Source organism: Schistocerca gregaria, chromosome 9 (assembly GCF_023897955.1).
Source record: "Schistocerca gregaria isolate iqSchGreg1 chromosome 9, iqSchGreg1.2, whole genome shotgun sequence".
Taxonomy (NCBI): Eukaryota; Metazoa; Arthropoda; class Insecta; order Orthoptera; family Acrididae; genus Schistocerca; species Schistocerca gregaria.
In genome coordinates this window covers 61226681-61239003 of record NC_064928.1, presented here as the reverse complement: position 1 = coordinate 61239003, position 12323 = coordinate 61226681, and positions in this window count along the sequence as shown.

Sequence of the window (12323 nt, the reverse complement as noted above, 5' to 3'; positions counted from 1 at the left end):
TGGAGAAAAGTCCGCATGGTGCATATTGTGTTCAATACCGTTGCAATTTCTGTGTTTCATCAACACTCTGAAGGTCCAAAGATTACAGAATGCCTACAGATGTGCTTCGGAAACTACTACTAGTCTTCCAGTGTACAATCAAAGCGTAGACAGTTTAAGACATTACTCCCAAGGTGAAAAGTCCGCATGGTGCTTATTGTGTTCAATGCCGATGAATTTTTGTGTCTCATCAAAACTCTGAAGTTCCACAGATTACAGAATGCCTAAAGATCTGCTTCGGAAACTACTACTAGTCTTATAGTAAACGATCAAAGCATAGACAGTTTAAGACATTACTCCCATGGAGAAAAGTCCACATGGTGCTTGTTGTGTTCAATGCCGATGCAATTTCTGTGTTTCATCAACACTCTTAAGGTCCACAGATTACAGAATGCCTCCAGATGTGCTTTGGAAACTACTACTAGTCTTCCAGTGTACAATCAAAGCGTAGACAGTTTAAGACATTACTCCCAAGGTGAAAAGTCCGCATGGTGCTTATTGTGTTCAATGCCGATGAATTTTTGTGTCTCATCAAAACTCTGAAGTTCCACAGATTACAGAATGCCTAAAGATCTGCTTCGGAAACTACTACTAGTCTTATAGTAAACGATCAAAGCATAGACAGTTTAAGACATTACTCCCATGGAGAAAAGTCCACATGGTGCTTGTTGTGTTCAATGCCGATGCAATTTCTGTGTTTCATCAACACTCTGAAGGTCCACAGATTACAGAATGCCTCCAGATGTGCTTCGGAAACTACTACTAGTCTTCCGGTGTACGATCAAAGCGTAGACAGTTTAAGACATTACTCCCATGGAGAAAAGTCTGCATGGTGCTTATCGTGTTCAATGCCGATGCAGTTTTTGTGTTTCATCAAGTCTCTGAAGGTCCACAGATTACAGAATGCCTCCAGATGTGCTTCGGAAACTACTACTTGTCTTCCAGTGTACGATCAAAGCGTACACACTTTAAGACATTACTCCCGTGGAGAAAAGTCCGCATGGTGCTTATTGTGTTCAATGCCGAATGAATTTCTGTGTTTCATCAACACTCTGATGGTCCAGAAATAACAGAATGCATCCAGATATGCTTCGGAAACTACTACTAATCTTCCAGGGAACGATCAAAGCGTAGACAGTTTAAGACATTACTCCCAAGGAGTAGAGTCCGCATGGTGCCTATTGTGTTCAATGCTGATGCAATTTCTGTGTTTCATCAACACTCTGAAGGTCCACAAATTACAGAATGCCTCCAGATGTCCTTCGGGAACTACTGCTAGTTTTCCAGTGAACGGTCACAGCGTAGACAGTTTAAGACATTACTCCGATGGAGAAAAGTCCGTATGGTGCCTATTGTGCTCTATGCCGAATCAATTTCTGTGTTTCATCAACGCTCTGAAGGTCCACAGATTACAGAATGCATCCAGAAGTGCTTCGGAAACTACTACTAGTCTTCCACTGAACGATCAAAGCGTAGACACTTTAAGACATTACTCCCATGTAGAAAATTCTGCATGGTGCTTATTGTGTTCAATGCCGCTGCAATTTTTGTGTTCCACCAACACTCAAGGGTCCACAGATTACAGAATGCCTCCAGATGTGCTTCGGAAACTACTACTAGTCTTCCAGTGTACGATCAAAGCGTAGACAGTTTAAGACATTACTCCCATGGAGAAAAGTCCGCATTGTGCTTATTGTGTTCAATGCCGATGCAATTTTTGTGTTTCATCAATACTCTGAAGGTCCACAGATTACAGAATGCTTCCGGATGTGCTTCGGAAACTACTACTAGTCCTCCCGTGTACGATCAAAGTGTAGACAGTTTAAGACATTACTCCCATGGAGAAAGTCCGCATGGTGTTTATTGTGTTAAATGCCGATGCAATTTCTGTGTTTCATCAACACTCTGAAGGTCCACAGATTACAGAATGTCTCCAGATGTACTTCGGAAACTGCTACTAGTCTTCCAGTGTACAATCAAAGCGTAGACAGTTTAAGACATTACTCCCATGGAGATAAGTCCGCATGGTGCTTATTGTGTTCAATGCCGATGCAGTTTTTGTGTTTCGTCAACATACTGAAGGTCCACAAATTACAGAATGCCTCCAGATGTGCTTCGGAAACTACTACTAGTCTTGCAGGGAACGATCAAAGCGTAGACAGTTTAAGACATTACTCCCATGGAGGAAAGTCCGCATTGTGCTTATTGTGTTCAATGCCGATGCAATTTTTGTGTTTCATCAATACTCTGAAGGTCCACAGATTACAGAATGCTTCCGGATGTGCTTCGGAAACTACTACTAGTCCTCCCGTGTACGATCAAAGTGTAGACAGTTTAAGACATTACTCCCATGGAGATAAGTCCGCATGGTGCTTATTGTGTTCAATGCCGATGCAGTTTTTGTGTTTCGTCAACACACTGAAGGTCCACAAATTACAGAATGCCTCCAGATGTGCTTCGGAAACTACTACTAGTCTTGCAGGGAACGATCAAAGCGTAGACCGTTTGAGACATTACTCCCATGGAGAAAAGTCCGCATGGTGCCTATTGTGTTCAATGCCGATGCAGTTTCTGTGTTTCATCAACACTCTGAACGTCCACAGATTAGAGAATGCCTCCAGATGTGCTTCGGAAACTACTACTAGTCTTCCATAGAACGATCAAAGCGTAGACAGTTTGAGACATTACTCCCATGGAGAAAAGTCCGCATGGTGCTTTTTGTGTTCAATGCCGATGCAATTTTTGTGTTTCATCAACACTCTGAAGGTCCACAGATTACAGAATGCCTCCAGATGTGCTTCAGAAACTACTACTAGTCTTCCAGTGTACGATCAAAGCGTAGACAGTTTAAGACATTACTACCACGGAGAAAAGTCCGCATGGCGCTTATTGTGTTCAATGCTGATGCAATTTCTGTGTTTCATCAACACTCTGAAGGTCCAGAGATTACAGAATGCCTCCAGTTGTGCTTCGGAAACTACTACTAGTCTTCCAGTGAACGATCCAAACGTAGACAGTTTAAGACTTTACTCCCATGGAGAAAAGTCCGCATGGTGCATATTGTGTTCAATGCCGATTCAATTCCTGTGTTTCATCAACACTCTGAAGGTCCACAGATTACAGAATGCCTCCAGAAGTGCTTCGGAAACTACTACTAGTCTTCCAGTGGACGATCAAAGCGTAGACACTTTAAGACATTACTCCCATGAAGAAAATTCCGCATGGTGCTTATTGTGTTCAATGCCGATGCAATTTTTGGGTTTCATCAACACTCTGAAGGTTCACAGATTACAGAATGCATCCAGATGTGCTTCGGAAACTACTACTAGTCTTCCAGTGTACAATCAAAGCGTAGACAGTTTAAGACATTACTCCCAAGGAGAAAAGTCCGCATGGAGCTTATTGTTTTCAATGCCGATGAATTTTTGTGTCTCATCAAAACTCTGAAGGTCCACAGATTACAGAATGCCTAAAGATCTGCTTCGGAAAATACTACTAGTCTTATAGTAAACGATCAAAGCATAGACAGTTTAAGACATTACTCCCATGGAGAAAAGTCCACATGGTGCTTGTTGTGTTCAATGCCGATGGAATTTCTGTGTTTCATCAACACTCTGAAGGTCCACAGATTACAGAATGCCTCCAGATGTGCTTTGGAAACTACTACTAGTCTTCCGGTGTACGATCAAATCGTACACAGTTTAAGACATTACTACCATGGAGGAAAGTCCGCATGGTGCTTATTGTGTTCAATGCCGATGCAATTTTTGTGTTTCATCAATACTCTAAAGGTCCACGGATTACGGAATGCCTCCAGGTGTGCTTCGGAAACTACAACTAGTCTTCTAGTGTACGATCAAAGCGTAGACAGTTTAAGACATTAATCTGATGGTGAAAACTCCGTATGGTGCCTATTGTGTTCAATGCCGAATCTATTTCTGTGTTTCATCAACACTCTGAAGGTCCACAGATAACAGAATGCCTCCAGATGTGCTTCGGAAGATACTACTAGTCTTCCAGGGAACGATTAAAGCGTAGACAGTTTAAGTCATTACTCTTAAGGAGAAAAGTCCGCATGGTGCTTATTGTGTTTAATGACGATGCAATTTCTGTGTTTCATCAACACTGTGAAGGTCCACAGATTACAGAACGCATCCAGAAGTGCTTCGAAAACTACTACTAGTCTTCCAGTGAACGATCAAAGCGTAGACACTTTAAGACATTACTCCCATGGAGAAAATTCGGCATGGTGCTTATTGTGTTCAATGCCGCTGCAAATTTTGTGTTTCTTCAACACTCTGAATTTCCACGGATTACAGAATGCCTCCAGATGTGCTTCGGAAACTACTACTAGTCTTCCAGGGAACGATCAAAGCGTAGACAGTTTAAGAGATTACTCCCATGGAGAAAAGTCTGCATGGTGCTTATTGTGTTCAATGCCGATGCAATTTCTGTGTTTCATCAACACTCTGAAGGTCCACAGATTACAGGACGCCTCCAGATGTGCTTTGGAAACTACTACTAGTTTTCCAGTGTACGATCAAAGCGTAGACAGTTTAAGACATTACTACCATGGAGAAAAGTCCGCATGGCGCATGTTGTGTTCAATGCTGATGCAATTTCTGTGTTTCATCAACACTCTGAAGGTCCAGAGATTACAGAATGCCTCCAGTTGTGCTTCGGAAACTACTACTAGTATTCCTGTGAACGATCAATACGTAGTTTAAGACATTACTCCCATGGAGAAAAGTCCGCATGGTGCATATTGTGTTCAATGTCGATTCAATTCCTGTGTTTCATCAAGACGCTGAAGGTCCACAGATTACAGAATGCCTCCAGAAGTGCTTCGGAAACTACTACTAGTCTTCCAGTGGACGATCAAAGCGTAAGCACTTTAAGACATTACTCCCATGAAGAAAATTCCGCATGGTGCTTATTGTGTTCAATGCCGATGCAATTTTTGTGTTTCATCAACACCCTGAAGGTTCACAGATTACAGAATGCATCCAGATGTGTTTCGGAAACTACTACTAGTGTTCCAGTGTACGATCAAAGTGTAGACAGTTTAAGACATTACTCCCTTGGAGATAAGTCCGCATTGTGCTTATTGTGTTAAATGCCGATGCAATTTTTGTGTTTCATCATTACTCTGAAGGTCCACAGATTAAAGAATGCTTCCAGATGTGCTTCGGAATTTACTACTAGTCTTCCAGTGTACGATCAAAGTGTAGACAGTTTAAGACATTACTCCCATGGAGAAAAGTGCGCATGGTGCTTATTGTGTTCAATGCCGTTGCAACCTCCGGTGTTCATCAACACTCTGAAGGTCCAAAGATTACAGAATGCCTCCAGATGTGCTTCGGAAACTACTACTAGTCTTCCAGGGAACGATCAAAGCGTAGAAAGTTTGAGACATTACTCCCTTGGAGGAAAGTCCGCATGGTGCTTATTGTGTTCAATGCAGATGAATTTTTGTGTCTCATCAAAACTCTGAAGGTCCACCGATTACAGAATGCCTAAAGATCTGCTTCGGAAACTACTACTAGTCTTATAGTAAACGATCAAAGCATAGACAGTTTAAGACATTACTCCCATGGAGAAAAGTCCACATGGTGCTTGTTGTGTTCAATGCCGATGCAATTTCTGTGTTTCATCAACACTCTGAAGGTCCACAGATTACAGAATGCCTCCAGATATGCTTTGGAAACTACTACTAGTCTTCCAGTGTACGATCAAATCGTAGAGAGTTTAAGACATTACTACCATGGAGGAAAGTCCGCATGGTGCTTAATGTGTTCAATGCCGATGCAATTTTTGTGTTTCATCAATACTCTAAAGGTCCACAGATTACAGAATGCCTCCAGGTGTGCTTCGGAAACTACTACTAGTCTTCTAGTGTACGATCAAAGCGTAGACAGTTTAAGACATTACTCTGATGGAGAAAAGTCCGTATGGTGCCTATTGTGTTCAATGCCGAATCAATTTCTGTGTTTCATCAACACTCTGAAGGTCCACAGATAACAGAATGCCTCCAGATGTGCTTCGGAAGCTACTACTAGTCTTCCAGGGAACGATCAAAGCGTAGACAGTTTAAGACAATACTCTTACGGAGAAAAGTCCGCATGGTGCTTATTGTGTTTAATGACGATGCAATTTCTGTGTTTCATCAACACTGTGAAGGTCCACAGATTACAGAACGCATCCAGAAGTGCTTCGAAAACTACTACTAGTCTTCCAGTGAACGATCAAAGCGTAGACACTTTAAGACATTACTCCCATGGAGAAAATTCGGCATGGTGCTTATTGTGTTCAATGCCGCTGCAAATTTTGTGTTTCTTCAACACTCTGAAGGTCCACAGATTACAGAATGACTCCAGATGTGCTTCGGAAACTACTACTAGTCTTCCAGGGAACGATCAAAGCGTAGACAGTTTAAGAGATTACTCCCATGGAGAAAAGTCTGCATGGTGCTTATTGTGTTCAATGCCGATGCAATTTCTGTGTTTCATCAACACTCTGAAGGTCCACAGATTACAGGATGCCTCCAGATGTGCTTTGGAAACTACTACTAGTTTTCCAGTGTACGATCAAAGCGTAGACAGTTTAAGACATTACTACCATGGAGGAAAGTCCGAATGGTGCTTATTGTGTTCAATGCCGATGCAATTTCTGTGTTTCATCAATACTCTGAAGGTCCACAGATTACAGAATACCTCCAGATGTGCTTCGGAAACTACTACTAGTCTTCCAGTGTACGATCAAAGTGTAGACAGTTTAAGACATTACTCCCATGGAGAAAAGTCCGCATGGTGCTTATTGTGTTCAATACCGTTGCAATTTCTGTGTTTCATCAACACTCTGAAGGTCCAAAGATTACAGGATGCCTACAGATGTGCTTCGGAAACTACTACTAGTCTTCCAGTGTACAATCAAAGCGTAGACAGTTTAAGACATTACTCCCAAGGTGAAAAGTCCGCATGGTGCTTATTGTGTTCAATGCCGATGAATTTTTGTGTCTCATCAAAACTCTGAAGTTCCACAGATTACAGAATGCCTAAAGATCTGCTTCGGAAACTACTACTAGTCTTATAGTAAACGATCAAAGCATAGACAGTTTAAGACATTACTCCCATGGAGAAAAGTCCACATGGTGCTTGTTGTGTTCAATGCCGATGCAATTTCTGTGTTTCATCAACACTCTTAAGGTCCACAGATTACAGAATGCCTCCAGATGTGCTTTGGAAACTACTACTAGTCTTCCAGTGTACAATCAAAGCGTAGACAGTTTAAGACATTACTCCCAAGGTGAAAAGTCCGCATGGTGCTTATTGTGTTCAATGCCGATGAATTTTTGTGTCTCATCAAAACTCTGAAGTTCCACAGATTACAGAATGCCTAAAGATCTGCTTCGGAAACTACTACTAGTCTTATAGTAAACGATCAAAGCATAGACAGTTTAAGACATTACTCCCATGGAGAAAAGTCCACATGGTGCTTGTTGTGTTCAATGCCGATGCAATTTCTGTGTTTCATCAACACTCTGAAGGTCCACAGATTACAGAATGCCTCCAGATGTGCTTCGGAAACTACTACTAGTCTTCCGGTGTACGATCAAAGCGTAGACAGTTTAAGACATTACTCCCATGGAGAAAAGTCTGCATGGTGCTTATTGTGTTCAATGCCGATGCAGTTTTTGTGTTTCATCAAGTCTCTGAAGGTCCACAGATTACAGAATGCCTCCAGATGTGCTTCGGAAACTACTACTTGTCTTCCAGTGTACGATCAAAGCGTACACACTTTAAGACATTACTCCCGTGGAGAAAAGTCCGCATGGTGCTTATTGTGTTCAATGCCGAATGAATTTCTGTGTTTCATCAACACTCTGATGGTCCAGAAATAACAGAATGCATCCAGATATGCTTCGGAATTTACTACTAGTCTTCCAGTGTACGATCAAAGCGTAGACAGTTTAAGACATTACTCCCAAGGAGAAGAGTCCGCATGGTGCCTATTGTGTTCAATGCTGATGCAATTTCTGTGTTTCATCAACACTCTGAAGGTCCACAAATTACAGAATGCCTCCAGATGTCCTTCGGGAACTACTGCTAGTTTTCCAGTGAACGATCACAGCGTAGACACTTTAAGACATTACTCCCATGTAGAAAATTCTGCATGGTGCTTATTGTGTTCAATGCCGCTGCAATTTTTGTGTTCCACCAACACTCAAGGGTCCACAGATTACAGAATGCCTCCAGATGTGCTTCGGAAACTACTACTAGTCTTCCAGTGTACGATCAAAGCGTAGACAGTTTAAGACATTACTCCCATGGAGAAAAGTCCGCATTGTGCTTATTGTGTTCAATGCCGATGCAATTTTTGTGTTTCATCAATACTCTGAAGGTCCACAGATTACAGAATGCTTCCGGATGTGCTTCGGAAACTACTACTAGTCCTTCCGTGTACGATCAAAGTGTAGACAGTTTAAGACATTACTCCCATGGAGAAAGTCCGCATGGTGTTTATTGTGTTAAATGCCGATGCAATTTCTGTGTTTCATCAACACTCTGAAGGTCCACAGATTACAGAATGTCTCCAGATGTACTTCGGAAACTGCTACTAGTCTTCCAGTGTACAATCAAAGCGTAGACAGTTTAAGACATTACTCCCATGGAGATAAGTCCGCATGGTGCTTATTGTGTTCAATGCCGATGCAGTTTTTGTGTTTCGTCAACACACTGAAGGTCCACAAATTACAGAATGCCTCCAGATGTGCTTCGGAAACTACTACTAGTCTTGCAGGGAACGATCAAAGCGTAGACCGTTTGAGACATTACTCCCATGGAGAAAAGTCCGCATGGTGCCTATTGTGTTCAATGCCGATGCAATTTTTGTGTTTCATCAACACTCTGAAGGTCCACAGATTACAGAATGCCTTCAGATGTGCTTCGGAAACTACTACTAGTCTTCCGGTGTACGATCAAAGCGTAGACAGTTTAAGACATTACTCCCATGGAGAAAAGTCCGCATAGTGCTTATTGTGTTCAATGCCGATGCAGTTTTTGTGTTTCATCAACACTCTGAACGTCCACAGATTAGAGAATGCCTCCAGATGTGCTTCGGAAACTACTACTAGTCTTCCATAGAACGATCAAAGCGTAGACAGTTTGAGACATTACTCCCATGGAGAAAAGTCCGCATGGTGCTTTTTGTGTTCAATGCCGATGCAATTTTTGTGTTTCATCAACACTCTGAAGGTCCACAGATTACAGAATGCCTCCAGATGTGCTTCAGAAACTACTACTAGTCTTCCAGTGTACGATCAAAGCGTAGACAGTTTAAGACATTACTACCACGGAGAAAAGTCCGCATGGCGCTTATTGTGTTCAATGCTGATGCAATTTCTGTGTTTCATCAACACTCTGAAGGTCCAGAGATTACAGAATGCCTCCAGTTGTGCTTCGGAAACTACTACTAGTCTTCCAGTGAACGATCCAAACGTAGACAGTTTAAGACATTACTCCCATGGAGAAAAGTCCGCATGGTGCATATTGTGTTCAATGCCGATTCAATTCCTGTGTTTCATCAACACTCTGAAGGTCCACAGATTACAGAATGCCTCCAGAAGTGCTTCGGAAACTACTACTAGTCTTCCAGTGGACGATCAAAGCGTAGACACTTTAAGACATTACTCCCATGAAGAAAATTCCGCATGGTGCTTATTGTGTTCAATGCCGATGCAATTTTTGTGTTTCATCAACACTCTGAAGGTTCACAGATTACAGAATGCATCCAGATATGTTTCGGAAACTACTACTAGTCTTCCAGTGTACGATCAAAGTATAGACAGTTTAAGACATTACTCCCTTGGAGATAAGTCCGCATTGTGCTTATTGTGTTCAATGCCGATGCAATTTTTGTGTTTCATCAATACTCTGAAGGTCCACAGATTACAGAATGCTTCCAGATGTGCTTCGGAATTTACTACTAGCTTTCCAGTGTACGATCAAAGTGTAGACAGTTTAAGACATTACTCCCATGGAGAAAAGTCCGCATGGTGCTTATTGTGTTCAATGCCGTTGCAATTTCTGTGTTTCATCAACACTCTGAAGGTCCAAAGATTACAGAATGCCTCCAGATGTACTTCGGAAACTACTACTAGTCTTCCAGTGTACAATCAAAGCGTAGACAGTTTAAGACATTACTCCCATGGAGAAAATTCCGCATGGTGCTTATTGTGTTCAAAGCCGATGCAATTTTTGTGTTTCATCAACACCCTGAAGGTCCAAAGATTACAGAATGCATCCAGATGTGCTTCGTAAACTACTGCTAGTCTTCCAGGGAACGATCAAAGCGTAGACAGTTTAAGACATTACTCCCATGGAGAAAAGTCCGCATGGTGCTTATTGTGTTCAATGCTGATGCAATTTCTGTGTTTCATCAACATTCTGAAGGTCCACAGATTACAGAATGCCTCCAGATGTGCTTCGGAAACTACTGCTAGTCTTCCAGTGAACGATCACAGCGTAGACAGTTTAAGACATTACTCTCATGGAGAAAAGTCCCCATGATGCTTATAGTGTTCAATGCCGATAAAATTTCTGTGTTTCATCAACACTCTGAAGGTCCACAGATTACAGAATGCCTCCAGATGTGCTTCGGAAACTACTACTAGTCTTCCAGTGTACGATCAAAGCGTAGAAAGTTTAAGAAATTACTCCCATGGAGAAAAGTCCGTATGGTGCTTATTGTGTTCAATGCCGACGCAATTTCTATGTTTCATCAACACTCTGAAGGTCCACAAATTGCACAATGCCTACAGATGTGTTTCGGAAACTACTACTAGTCTTCCAGTGTACGATCAAAGCGTAGACAGTTTAAGAAATTACTCCCATGGAGAAAAGTCCGCATGGTGCTTATTGTGTTCAATGCCGCTGCAATTTTTGTGTTCCACCAACACTCAAGGGTCCACAGATTACAGAATGCCTCCAGATGTGCTTCGGAAACTACTACTAGTCTTCCAGTGTACGATCAAAGCGTAGACAGTTTAAGACATTACTCCCATGGAGAAAAGTCCGCATTGTGCTTATTGTGTTCAATGCCGATGCAATTTTTGTGTTTCATCAATACTCTGAAGGTCCACAGATTACAGAATGCTTCCGGATGTGCTTCGGAAACTACTACTAGTCCTTCCGTGTACGATCAAAGTGTAGACAGTTTAAGACATTACTCCCATGGAGAAAGTCCGCATGGTGTTTATTGTGTTAAATGCCGATGCAATTTCTGTGTTTCATCAACACTCTGAAGGTCCACAGATTACAGAATGTCTCCAGATGTACTTCGGAAACTGCTACTAGTCTTCCAGTGTACAATCAAAGCGTAGACAGTTTAAGACATTACTCCCATGGAGATAAGTCCGCATGGTGCTTATTGTGTTCAATGCCGATGCAGTTTTTGTGTTTCGTCAACACACTGAAGGTCCACAAATTACAGAATGCCTCCAGATGTGCTTCGGAAACTACTACTAGTCTTGCAGGGAACGATCAAAGCGTAGACCGTTTGAGACATTACTCCCATGGAGAAAAGTCCGCATGGTGCCTATTGTGTTCAATGCCGATGCAATTTTAGTGTTTCATCAACACTCTGAAGGTCCACAGATTACAGAATGCCTTCAGATGTGCTTCGGAAACTACTACTAGTCTTCCGGTGTACGATCAAAGCGTAGACAGTTTAAGACATTACTCCCATGGAGAAAAGTCCGCATAGTGCTTATTGTGTTCAATGCCGATGCAGTTTTTGTGTTTCATCAACACTCTGAACGTCCACAGATTAGAGAATGCCTCCAGATGTGCTTCGGAAACTACTACTAGTCTTCCATAGAACGATCAAAGCGTAGACAGTTTGAGACATTACTCCCATGGAGAAAAGTCCGCATGGTGCTTTTTGTGTTCAATGCCGATGCAATTTTTGTGTTTCATCAACACTCTGAAGGTCCACAGATTACAGAATGCCTCCAGATGTGCTTCAGAAACTACTACTAGTCTTCCAGTGTACGATCAAAGCGTAGACAGTTTAAGACATTACTACCACGGAGAAAAGTCCGCATGGCGCTTATTGTGTTCAATGCTGATGCAATTTCTGTGTTTCATCAACACTCTGAAGGTCCAGAGATTACAGAATGCCTCCAGTTGTGCTTCGGAAACTACTACTAGTCTTCCAGTGAACGATCCAAACGTAGACAGTTTAAGACATTACTCCCATGGAGAAAAGTCCGCATGGTGCATATT